At 54.7% G+C, this 11685-nt stretch overlaps 1 long non-coding RNA gene across 7 annotated transcripts in view; it reads right to left on the minus strand.

The window, feature by feature from the left end:
• LOC110257769 (uncharacterized) overlaps positions 1-10804 on the minus strand; it is a 103439-nt gene extending 92635 nt beyond the window's left edge. For 6 of the 7 annotated variants that reach the window (XR_014834750.1, XR_014834753.1, XR_014834751.1 and 3 more), the window contains exons 1-2: positions 9985-10590; positions 6916-7003 (exon numbers count right to left, since the gene is read on the minus strand). This is a non-coding gene — a long non-coding RNA (uncharacterized LOC110257769). Of the gene's footprint in view, positions 1-518; positions 2691-6915; positions 7004-9984; positions 10591-10671 lie in introns of those variants that run through there. The other variant, XR_014834754.1, reaches the window with a different exon arrangement.
• Positions 10805-11685: the final 881 nt, after the last annotated feature.

Genomic DNA, 11685 nt, shown 5'->3' on the forward strand with positions numbered 1-11685 from the left:
ATAGACTGGGAGTGGCCCAGTGGTGTCAAGCTTAGCCCACTAATGTGTTGGCTGACCTTGGGAAAATTGCCTTCTCTCTCAGTGTCCCTGTCTGTTCAATGAGCTTATGATAGTACCTACTTCATAGCGCCGTTAAGGAAATTAAATTGGTTGATACCTGCAAGGGACAAAGAATGGGAGTCCCTTAGGGCAGTACTTGACAAGACATACACACTTACAAAAGGTTTTCTTTCTTTCTCAATTTCATTTGGTTAAAGATCTCAGGCTCCTGACCTAAGAAACCCAGGGATAGGACTCATGAGCCTCAGGTTCCACCCAAAAAGGACTTCTCATAGATGCTGTGATCTGTACAGAGCAGATTGGGATATGGTAGGTCACAGAGGCTCGAGGAGTGATGCAGTGTCTAGTAATGCTTGAATTTAAAACGTGGGGCAGACATAATTTTTATAATCTACCGATGAACTATTAGAATTAATGAGCAAAGTCATTTAATATACTAGCGACAAATAGAAAAAAAATGTTAATGATACCATTTATAGTAGCATCAGAAACCCATCCATTACACAGGATTTAATATAGCAAAAGATGTGCAAGATTGCTACACTGAATATGACAGAACATTGCGGATGAATTAAAGACAATCTAGAGAAATAGAGATATGTATCACGTTCATGGATTGGAAAGTTCAATATTGTTAAGGTGGTAATTCTCCCCAAATTGATCTATGCACCAATGTGATGCCAATAAAAATCACAGTAGGGTGTGGGTGTGTGTTTGTGTGTCTGTGAATTGACAATCTGATTATCAAATGTAGATGGAGATGCAAAGGGCTGAGCATAGCCAAGATAGTCCTGAAGAAGAACAAAGCCAAAGGCGGTTACATCGTATAGCAGGATCTGTAAAGCCACAGTAATTATGTTGATGTGTTATTGGCACAGGGATATGAAAAAAAAAAAAAAACAAAAAACCCTGAGCAATGGAATAGACTAGAGAGTCTATAAATTGACCTGACACATGTCACTTGATTTATGTCAAAGATGATACTGAAGTTCAGCGGAGAAAGGATGGCCTTTTTGGAAAATGGCCATCTGGATATCCACATGGGGAAAAAATGTATTTGGACCCCACCTCGCGCCATATGCAAAAATTGATTCCAGGTGTATTAATATCCAAACGTGAAAGGTAAATCAATATCTCTTATAGAAGACAGAATAATATCTGCATGACTTTAGGGTAGATAAAGATTTTTAGCTAGGGCATAAGAGACACTAACTCCAGTGGAAAAAAAAAATCAATAAAATGGACTACATTAAAATCAATAATTTCTGTTAATTAAAAGACATAATAAAGAGAAGATGCAATTGAAAATGCATGCCGCAGAGTGGGAGACACTTGGATGTGGTAAAGGAGGCATGTTAAAAAAAAGTATAATTAAGGTCTGCAAATAATGAGGGAAAGAAAACCCAGTAGAAAACTGAGCAGAAGACTAAAAGCGATACTTCACAAAGATGACACCGGAAGGCCGATAAATACAGGAAATGCGCTCATCTTGACTAATCCTCAGAAAAACGCAAATTTAAACACCTAAGCAACATGGATGGAACTAGAAAAATATCACATCACTTATATGTGGAATCTAAATTACAACACAAATGAACTTATCTATGAAACAGACTCAGACATAGAGAACAGACTTGTGGTTGCCAAGGGGGAGAGGGAAGGATTGGGGGTTTGGGATTAGCAAACGAGTCTACATAGAATGGACAATGAGGTCCTACTGTCTAGTCAATATCCTGTGATATTCAATGTATTCGATATCCTGAATCGCTTTGATGCACAGCAGAAATTAACACAAGGTTGTACATCGACTTATACTTTCGTAGAAAAACCCAACTATGTGACGCCACCCCATACCCAGCACAGTGAAGCAAATGAAGAAGAGCAACGATGCGGGTCTTGATGAGTATGCGTTGTTGGTGGGACACTGCTTGGTTCCCCTGCCGTTACCAACCTGTCTCTTCCCCAGAAACAAAACGCCACCCTCACAACAGGAGTCAGCTATCTCGCAGGCCACCGAGTGGGCCTCAGGGCCTCAGTTGCCAGGCCAGACGCCAAGTGGCGCAGGAGGGCAGGGTCTTTGGAGACACTTTAGGGATTTTGCGCGGCACAGGCTTCCCAGCCACTGAATGTGGGCAGTCAGCCTGCCGTTGTCCCCAGGCCATCAGGACGCTGCAGGAAGGCTGGCTCTCACCAGAGGTACTCGGCAACACCTGCAACACCACCCCGCATCTGGAGGAACACCGGGTCATCCAGGACACCGTTGGAGGTGTCGACCGTCGTCTCAGGGTCCCCAGTCCCAGGGCCTGTGTCCCAGGCCAGACATCCAAGCGGGAAACTGGGCAGACTGGTTTTACCAGGCTCACCACTCTGCACAGCTGCCTCCACTGACCTTGCTGGAGACTCGAGAGTGGGTTTCGGAGCTCGTTTCCAATGAGAGAAGTCACCCTCTGCCTGTAGCTTACTCCTTGTCGCTGTGTGGGCCCTGACTTGCTTAGAACCGGCCTATACCCCATGTCCTTACAAGCAGCTTCCACAAGCAGCGGCAGCGGCCCAGGCTCCCTGGGCAGAAGGCCCTGGTGCAAGAGGGAGTGTCCAGTCTGGCTCGGTGGGCCTCCCGTGCAGCTCTAGCACTGTCGGGGGAACAGACACTTGACGCGACTCGACAGCCCACCTTCTTCCCAGTCCGCCCCATCCTCACACCACGTGGCCCCACGGCAGGCCCGTTGATAACCTCCCCATCCTTCTCAGCTCTGAAGCGAGGCACTGCTCCTGGGCTCTGCCCTGGAGCTGAAGCTGTTTGTTTATGAAGTCACCCCAGGAGAAGCTATCAAGTGATAAGAGGAGAGGGCTGGGAGCGGAAACACGAACCCTCGACGGCCCTGCACGGGAAGGCAGGCCCACCCAGGAGACCGAGGAGGAGCCAGAGAGGGGAGGAGGCGAATCAGGAGCACGCGAGGGCCATGGCGCTAAGGGATGGGCGTTTCCAGAAGAGTCTTCAGCTGTGTCAAGTGTTGCTGTGAGAGAGGAAGATGAGCACGAGCGCACCCCTTGGGTTTGGCCAGATGGAGCTCACTGGAGACTGGTTCCGTCGGGGCGGTGGGCTTGTCGGCCAGATGGAGAGATTTGGGGAGGAGCAGAAGCGGAGCAAAGGGGCACAGGCTCGTCTTTGGAGGGGCATGTGGCGTCAAGGGACAAGGTTGTCGTGCGCTCCTGGGCGGAGGCCGGGGCCGTGACTCGCCCCCAGGCAGCCATCCATGCGTTGGCTCACTTCATCCCCACTCCAGCCCTCTGAGGTCGGTGTCTGTTATTCTCAGCCCAAGGTCACAGCCGAGGAAGTCCAGGCTCGGACCTACCCCGGGTGGCCTGGCTCATCGGTGGCAGAGCTGCTTCTGAGCCATGCAGGTGACCCCAGAACCCGTGCTCTTAGGCAGCCCATGACACTGCCTCTCAGAGAAGAAAGGGGGAGGCTGGAGATCATGGGATCCAGAGCCCAGGGGACGGGCCGCCTGGAAGGGAGGGAGGAGCTCTCCCTAAGGGAGCTCTGGGGGATGGAGAGGCTGGCCGCAAGGCATGGTGGGACTTCTCCCATTTAGGCCTTAATTGGGGGCATGGGGGGGGGGATTAAGAAATTTTTTTTTAGGGCTGCACTTGCAGCATATGAAGGTTCCCAGGCTAGGGGTCAAATCAGAGTTGTACCTGCCGGCCTACACCACAGCCACAGCCACGCAGGATCTGAGCCACATCTGTGACCTACACCACCACAGCTCACCGCAACACTGGATCCTTAACCCATGGAGTGAGGCCAGGGATCGAACCTGAGTCCTATGGATACTAGCGGGGCTCGTTAACCGCCGAGCCACGACAGGAGCTCCCCATTTGCTCCGGGTTATACACAAGGAAGCCAAGGGAGAGGGAGGTTAAGTGACTGCCTAATGACAGGCAGCGAGGGAGCGGCCAAGTCTGAATTCAAGCCTAGGTCTGTTTGACGGCACAGGTGAGTGGGAGGACCCTGGCACGTTGCCCTCAGCGCCCATTTAGGCTCAGGCTCTGTCATCTGTCTTATGACCCATGCAGCAGACTCACAGGTGTCCCCCACCCTCCCTGGCTTTCCGGCCTGGGGCCACCTTACCTTACGCAGCCAGATCCACCCTGCCCCGGGCCTCCTCCTTGTACTGATCCAACAGCCACGGGGCTGCCTTCTTTGTGTCGGGCACCGCGCTGGGGGCTGGGCATCCCAAGGTGACCAAGACAGACGAGATCCCCACCCCCAGGACACCCGCGGTCTCCAGGCGGCTGAGGGCTGCGACGCAAACGCACCAGGAGGCTCAAGACTGGGGCCCATCCTGGAGACGTGGCCGGGAGGGTCAGGGCCGGCGCCTCCTGAGGCCCGGATGTTCGAGCAGAGTCCTGGGTGACATGAGATCCAGTCACCCAGGCGTGGGAGGCTCCGTGGAAGTGTTTCAGGCCCAGGAAACAGCCAGCACACAGGGGCTGAGGCGAGGCTCACCTGCCCCTGAGGCTCACATGCCAGAGCGGGGCTCAGGTGGGGGGCTTGGGTCACTTGCAGGGCTTTTTTCCTTTGTCTTTTTAGGGCCGCACCCGAGGCATATGGAGGTTCCCAGGCTAGGGGTCAAATTGGAGCTTCAGCTGCCGGCCTACACCACAGCCACAGCCACGCGGGATCCTTAACCCACTGTGTGAGGCCAGGGATCGAACCTGCAACCTCATGGTTCCTAGTTGGATTCGTTTCCACTGTGCCACGATGGGAACTCCTCTTTCTTCTTGTTTTACTTATTGATTTTGCTTTTTAGGGCTGCCCCTGTACATATAGATGTTCCCAGGCTAGGAGTCGAATTGTAGCTAAAGCTGACAATCTATACCACAGCCACAGCCACGTGGGATGAGAGCTGGATCTTTGACCTACACCGAAGCTCACTGCAACGTCAGATCCTCGATCCACTGAGTGGGGCTAGGGATCAAACCTGCATCCTCATGGATATTAGTCAGGTTCATTACCGCTGAGCCACAAGAGGAACTCATTTTTCTTGCTGAGCCCACAGTATACAGAAGTTCCTGGGCCAGGGATTGAACCTGTACTACAGCAGTGACAATGCCAGATTCTTAACTGCTCAGCCACCAGGGAACTCCCAACTGCCATGAACTCTTTTTTTTTTTTTTTTTTCCATGTTAGGGCTGCACCTGCAGCATATGAAAGTTCCCAGGCTAGAGGCTGAATCAGAGCTGCAGCTGCCGGCCTTATGCCACAGCCACAGCAAGGCCAGATCCAAGCTGCACCTATGACCTATGTTGCAGCTTGCGGCAACGCCGGACCCTTAACCCACTGAGCAAGGCCAGGCATTGAACCCGCATCATCACAGACGCTATATCAAATTCTTGACTCACCGAGACACAACGGGAACTCCACCCCATGAACTCTTAAAAGCAGAGAATTTTCTCTGGCTGGAGTTGAAAAAGATGCAGCAGAAGGTGAGGTCACAGTGGTTCAAAGCATGAGCAGCACTGGCTGGGCCACTGCTGTCTCTGAGACATAGGGACCACGTTTAAGATAAAGGTGGCAGCTCATGCTGCTATAGCCATCGCACGGCCACATACACACCTGTCAGACCAGCACACTGTAGACCGTAAACTTACACCACGTTACATGTTGATTATATCTCAACCCCCCTGCCCCCAAATCCAAACCAACAGAGAGGCCTCTAGGAGCTAAGGGCGGTCCCCAGCCGCAGCCAGCAAGGAAAGGTGAACCCCAGTCCCACCGTGGCCAAGAGTGGATGGCCTAGGACCTGCAGAAGCATGGAAACGCATTCTTCCCAGAGCCTCCTGCGTGAGCCTGGCTGGCAGTCCTGGGGACACCTTCATCAGGGCGATGTAAGATTTGATTTTGGTTTGCAAAGCCCCCACGGCCTTCTCTTCCCCGAGCCCTGGATTCCCTACTCAAGAACACTTGGGCTGCCTGATCATGTGGGGGCATATTTTTCTGTGGCCAGAAAGCCTCTAGCAGGTGGAGTCCTGCAGGGCGCTGATGGTCTTCCCCGGTGCCGCGGCCACCGAGGGGACCGAGATGCATCCTCCAGATAGAGAGCTGCGTAGCGTCTGGGGCTCCATGAGGCTGCCGCCTGGCCCCTGCCCGTTCTGGTGCCAGTACAGGTTTGAAGGCCGGAGGAGGGCCTTCTGGATGCCCCTGTTCCAGGCATGCCTGTGATGCTCTAATGATAAGTAAAAGCCCTTGTCCTGGGGTGGGTGGCTCTTGGGCCAGACAAGGAGGCGCAGCAGCTCCGGTGCCACCTTGCCCCATCACAGGGGACAGCCGGGAGGAGCAAGGATGGCGGTGCAGCCCGCACTCCTCGCTACCTTTTCGAGGGCCCTGCCCCCATGCAAGCACAGGCTGGGAGTGGACACAGAGCCACAGAGGGCAGCAGTCCCATGTCCCCGGCGTTTGCAAGCTTCCTCCAGGAATAAGGAATGGCGCCCTCGCATCCCTCCTCAGACCTTCTGCCGCCCGCTGACCGGGCACAGCCCTCGCCCAGATCACCTCTCACGGCAGGGGGTCTGTGGGCAGCAGCACCACCCAAAGCACCCCCTGGGTCCCAGGACTCCTGCTGCTCTTTCGTCTAGAGGCAAAGGACATCCCCAGACTGACTCCGTCCCCCATGGTGCTCGATCCTGATGTCACTTTAGAATCTCCTGTCATCAGCTCTACCACCTACTGCTGCTCTCTGTGGCAGCCACCTCCAGACTTCTGGACCGTTCCCCTCCATTCCTCGGAAACCAGAGTTCCTGGCTCGCTGTCACGCCCTCTAATACTATTCTTGGTGATTCTAATAGGAAACCTACCTGCTTCTTCCAACACTGTAGTGTCCCCTTTCCTTGAACTTCTCTGACCAGATGCTCTCTCTCCAAATGACCTTGTCTCCACCAGGATCTGTTCGGGAGACAAAAACATGCCAGACATTAGAACTGAGAACTGTGATCTAGGATGAGGCTGCGAAGTGGGAAACCGAAAGGCTGAAAAGGGAACACTGAGGCATCGAGGAAGTGACTGCGAGAAGCGGCTCCCCCCCTGCGCTGAGGGAACAGGGAACAGTGTGGCAACCTGAAATTTACAAGAGGGGCCCTGTGAACCTGGCCCAGGACTTCTGGGGACACGGTGCAGATGGCTGGTGCCCGTGAGGTTGGGACTCGGACCTCGGCGGTGGGTGCAGGCTCATGCTGGTTCAGAGGAGGGGGCCAGATGTGTGTGTGTGTGTGTGTGTGTGTGTGTGTGTGTGTGTGTGTGTGTGTGTCTGGCTGTGGCAAGGTTGCCGGAACATCACGCTCTGCTGCCTTTTCTCCTACTGGCCGCTCCTCCGTTTCCGCGGCTTATCATCTTCTCCATGTCGTAACGGTACAGTGACCCAGAGCGCACAGCAGGAGCTTCTCTTTTCTATCTCTGCTCATACCTTGCTGTTCTCACCTCGTCTCATGGCCTTAAATACAATCAATAGTCCATTGACTCCTGAATTTCTACTCCAACCTAGTCCAGAGTCTTTTAGCTTACCGCCCACTCAACATCTCCACTCGGATGGAAGGGGCTGCCCAGACATCAACTCGGCCAGCACCTTGATCTTGGACTCCCAGCCTCCAGAACTCTAAGAACTAAGCTTCTGCTGTGTATGAGCCCCCGGCCTATGGTATTATAGCAGCGCGAATAGACCAAGACACCCATTAATGAAAACACTACCATTTGTCTGTGTTCAACTCTGTTCCAACCACCCAGCTCCTTGCTGTTCCCTGGTAGGATTTTTGCACGGGCTGCTCCCTTTGCACTGAATGCTCTTTACAATCTCAGGGCTCTCTCTGGTAGTTCCTTTAGGGTATCACTCAAATGTCACCTCAGTGGGGTCTTTCCCAATGACCCTATTAAAATGACAACCTCCCGAATCTCCCCTCCCCTGCTTTGTTTCCTCCATAGTAACTGCTGCCGTCTGACCTCAGTAGGTTTCATTTATCCCATTGCCTGTCTCTCTGGGCGAGAGAGAAGCTTAATGAGGGCAGAGGTCCCTGTCTCGTGTTCACAATGGTACATCCTGAGTAACTAGAACACTGCCGAGCTTAGCAGATGTTGCTGAATGAAGGAATGGCAAATGGGCATGCTCTGCTCTGCCCTGCCCCGAGGGGGCAGCGTGTTGCCAGGGGTCTTCCTGCTAGGGAGGGACCCTCGGGCTTTGGGGAAGCACGAGCTGCCGTTGCGCACTGTTGTCGGGGGAGGAAGCAATGAGCCACTGCAGGTTAACTTGCGCAGTGACACAGGCAGACCAGCTGTGTCGCCCAGGAGATATCGGGGTGGAGGTGTGGTCACAGGGTGCTGGAATTCCATCGTGTGCGCACACGCCTTGCAGTGACCCTGAGACAGGTAATGTTCGCATCCCTGTTTGGTTGAAAACTGAAGCAAAGAGAGGTGAAGTAATTGGCTCAGCATCACCCAGCGAATGAGGGACAGTGTCGGGATTTGAACCCAGGCAGCCCTGGCTCCAGAGCCACACTCTTAGCCACCACGTTATCACCCCCCTCGCTGAGCCTGAGGCTGGGTTTGCGACACATTTCTTGACAGTCAAGAGAGAAGCTCTCTTCTACAAGGTGTAGACTCCTTCTTGCGGTGATCCTGGGTAGCTAATCCAGGTCTCTCCGACTGTATGTCCTTGCTCTGGCCAGGGACCGGGGAGCCTTGCAGGTACTGGATGCCTGCATGTGAATGCGAAAACCTGCGAAGAGAACTTTCCCGAGTGGGGATATAATTCAAGGGCTGGGGTTGGAAGGTGCGTGGGAGACTTCTCCTGGAGACATTTTTCTTTGGAAGGAAGGGTGGCAGCTTGAACAGATAGCAGCCCAGTGCCTAGGATGGAGTGTGTGATTGTGACAAGGACACCCGCCTATTCAAGATGGTGCTGTGACCTGGGGAAGGGCGACGTGTCTGTGACGTCAGGGGTATTGCCTTTGGACTGAGTTCCAGTAGCTGTAGTGGTGGCATCTTGGGGGACAGCAGTGCCCTTAGACGTCCCCAGGGCCATGTTCTCGGTATCAAATGGCCCTGGGTGGCCTGGGAACAACATAGAGTGTTCACTTCCCAGCCTGGATGTATTATCGACTCTTCTGGAAAACAGAACAAGAGCGCCTCCCACACTCTGCCCCTTTGGGGGCTCCCCAGGATGGCTGGGGTCTCGGGCCAGGCACTGGGGTTCGAGCTTCAGACGGGTCCCACAGGGACTGAATGGCCCCATGTTCTCGGACCACAGGTTTCGGGGGCCGTGGAGGCCACTGCTATCCCTTAAAACGGTGGCTTCGGTGAGGGGCTCTGGGTGGCCATTTCGGTTCCTCACAGATTATCTGTGGAGGCTGAATCTCTGGACAAACTGCTCACCTCCCTGCTGCCTCTGACCACGGAGCAGAGAAGGCCCTCTCACCCGTGGGGCCCGGGAGGGGCACTAGCTTCAGGCAGGTCTAGTTTTTGTGAGAAGCCGGCTCAGGGTCCAGGCCCTGAGCTCTGATTCTTTGCGCTGCATGGCCTGTGCTCTGAGGGCGACCCCAGGAATGGAGCAGCGGCCCAGGCACGGAAGGAGCCAGGCCTGAGTCCCCAGTGAGCTGCAGCTGAGGCTCATATAGCCGCCCTCCAGTGTGGCTCAGAGGAGCTGGGAACCTTCTGGTTCGTGCCGCCAGCTTCCCCTCAGCGGTGCCTTCCCACGGCCAAGTTCGCTTCAGCTCAGGCACGGAAGGCCGGCACCTTCCACCCTCCCCCATTTGTGGCCTAGTTCCAGGCTGTTGCCTCCGGCTGACCTGGAACCCTGCTTCCGCACAGGAGGGGCCCTCACAGTCAGCTCAGGCCCAAGGACCCCCCTGCCAGGCCTCCCTAGCCGGTGCTTCACTCACCTGGCTCTGGGAGTTGAGGGGGCCACACCCCCTGAGCCGCAGCGTCGCTCTCCGGCCTCCTCAGCGTGACCCAGGGATGGACAGACAGAGGCCTCGCTCAGCTTTCTCCTCACCCTCTGCTGTTGCAGGCGAGCAGGCCTCACCTCCAGGCACCTGGAGCGGCCTGGTCGGTGGGCGGCTTTATGAGCCTCAGCTGCAGCTCGTTGGGGACTCAGTCCTGGCTCCTTCCGTGCCTGGGCCGCTCCTCCATTCCTGGGGTCGCCCTCAAAGCAGAGCCTGCGGGGGGCTGTCCTAGACCCCAACAGGGACCGGCTGAAGGAAAGGCCACAAAGCCCTGCGCACACGCAGCGACTCAGCCTTTGAGTCGGCTTCCTGAGGCTGCTGCCAGAAAGGTCCACACACTGGGAGGCTTAAGACAAGAACAATTTCTGCTCTCAGTGCTGGAGGCTGCACGTCTGAAGGCGAGGTGTCGGCAGACTCGCTTCCTCGTGGAGTTTCGGGGGGAGAATCTGTTCCTGGCCTCTCTCGGAGCTTCTGGTGTTTGCTGGCAATTGCTGGCATTCCTCGCCTTAGGGCCCCTCTGGCCTCGGCCCCCGTCTCGACGTCACCTTCTCCCCTCCCCCCTCTCCTTTTATAGAGAAAATGGTTATTGGCTTCAGGGCCCGCCCAGAACCAGGATAACCTCACCTTGAGACCCTTAACTGAATTACATCTGCAGCGATCCTTTTTCTGGGCCGCTCCCGCAGCATATGGCGGTTCCCAGGCTAGGGGTCGAATCGGAGCTGTAGCCGCCGGCCTACGCCAGAGCCACAGCAACGCCAGATCCAAGCCGCGTCTGCGACCGACACCACAGCTCACGGCAATGCCGGATCCTTAACCCACTGAGCAAGGGCAGGGACCGAACCCACAACCTCATGGTTCCTAGTAGGGTTCGTTAACCGCTGAGCCACGATGGGAACTCCTGCAGCGATCCTTTTTCTAAAAAGGTCGCGTTCATAGGCTCCAGGGAGACACGTCCTTTGGGATCACCCGTCAATCCACCCCAGGGCTGGATCCCTGAAGATCAGCGCACAGAGGACGGCCTGGCTCCTGCCCACCCCAGAGGCACTGGGGAGCTTGATGCCAGCAGAGTGGACGTGTCACCAGGCTAGGCTTCTGCTGCCACGGTGCTGCTCACATCACCCGGGGCCACGCAGCTCACAGGGCCCGGTCGCCGGCCCTAGGACCCACCTGGCCCATCAGGCCAGCAGTGCTGGGTGGGGCAGGGGTGATTACGTATCCAAGTTCTTGCTGTTGCCTCTCAGGAACCAGAGCAAGTTACCCAGCTTCCTTGTACCTCATCTGTAAAATTGGGACGGCGGCTAGTGCCTGCTAGTATTATCTCAGCAGAGCTGTTTGGGGTGGGGTCCAGCCCCAGTGATGGTCCCCCAAAAAGCTCCACGTTTCAGACCCAGGTGCCCTCTGAACCAAATAAGTCACGTCAGGAGGAATTGAGGACAAGCACAGGCGTATCTCATTTCATTGCATTACAAAGTGCTTTATTGCACCTCGGAGGCATTGCGTTTTTGTTTGTTTTTTACTGATTGAAGGTTTGCAGCAACCCCCTGTTGTCAGATGACTGTTAGCATTTTTAGCAACAAAGTATTTTATTTATTTACTTATTTTTGTCTCTTTTTTTTAGGGCTGCACCCGCAGCCGTGG

Source organism: Sus scrofa, chromosome X (assembly GCF_054392235.1).
Source record: "Sus scrofa isolate SSC_HxYL_T2T_F1_AM1 chromosome X, Sscrofa_HxYL_maternal_Yorkshire_Landrace_v2.0, whole genome shotgun sequence".
In the NCBI taxonomy this organism is placed as follows: domain Eukaryota; kingdom Metazoa; phylum Chordata; class Mammalia; order Artiodactyla; family Suidae; genus Sus; species Sus scrofa.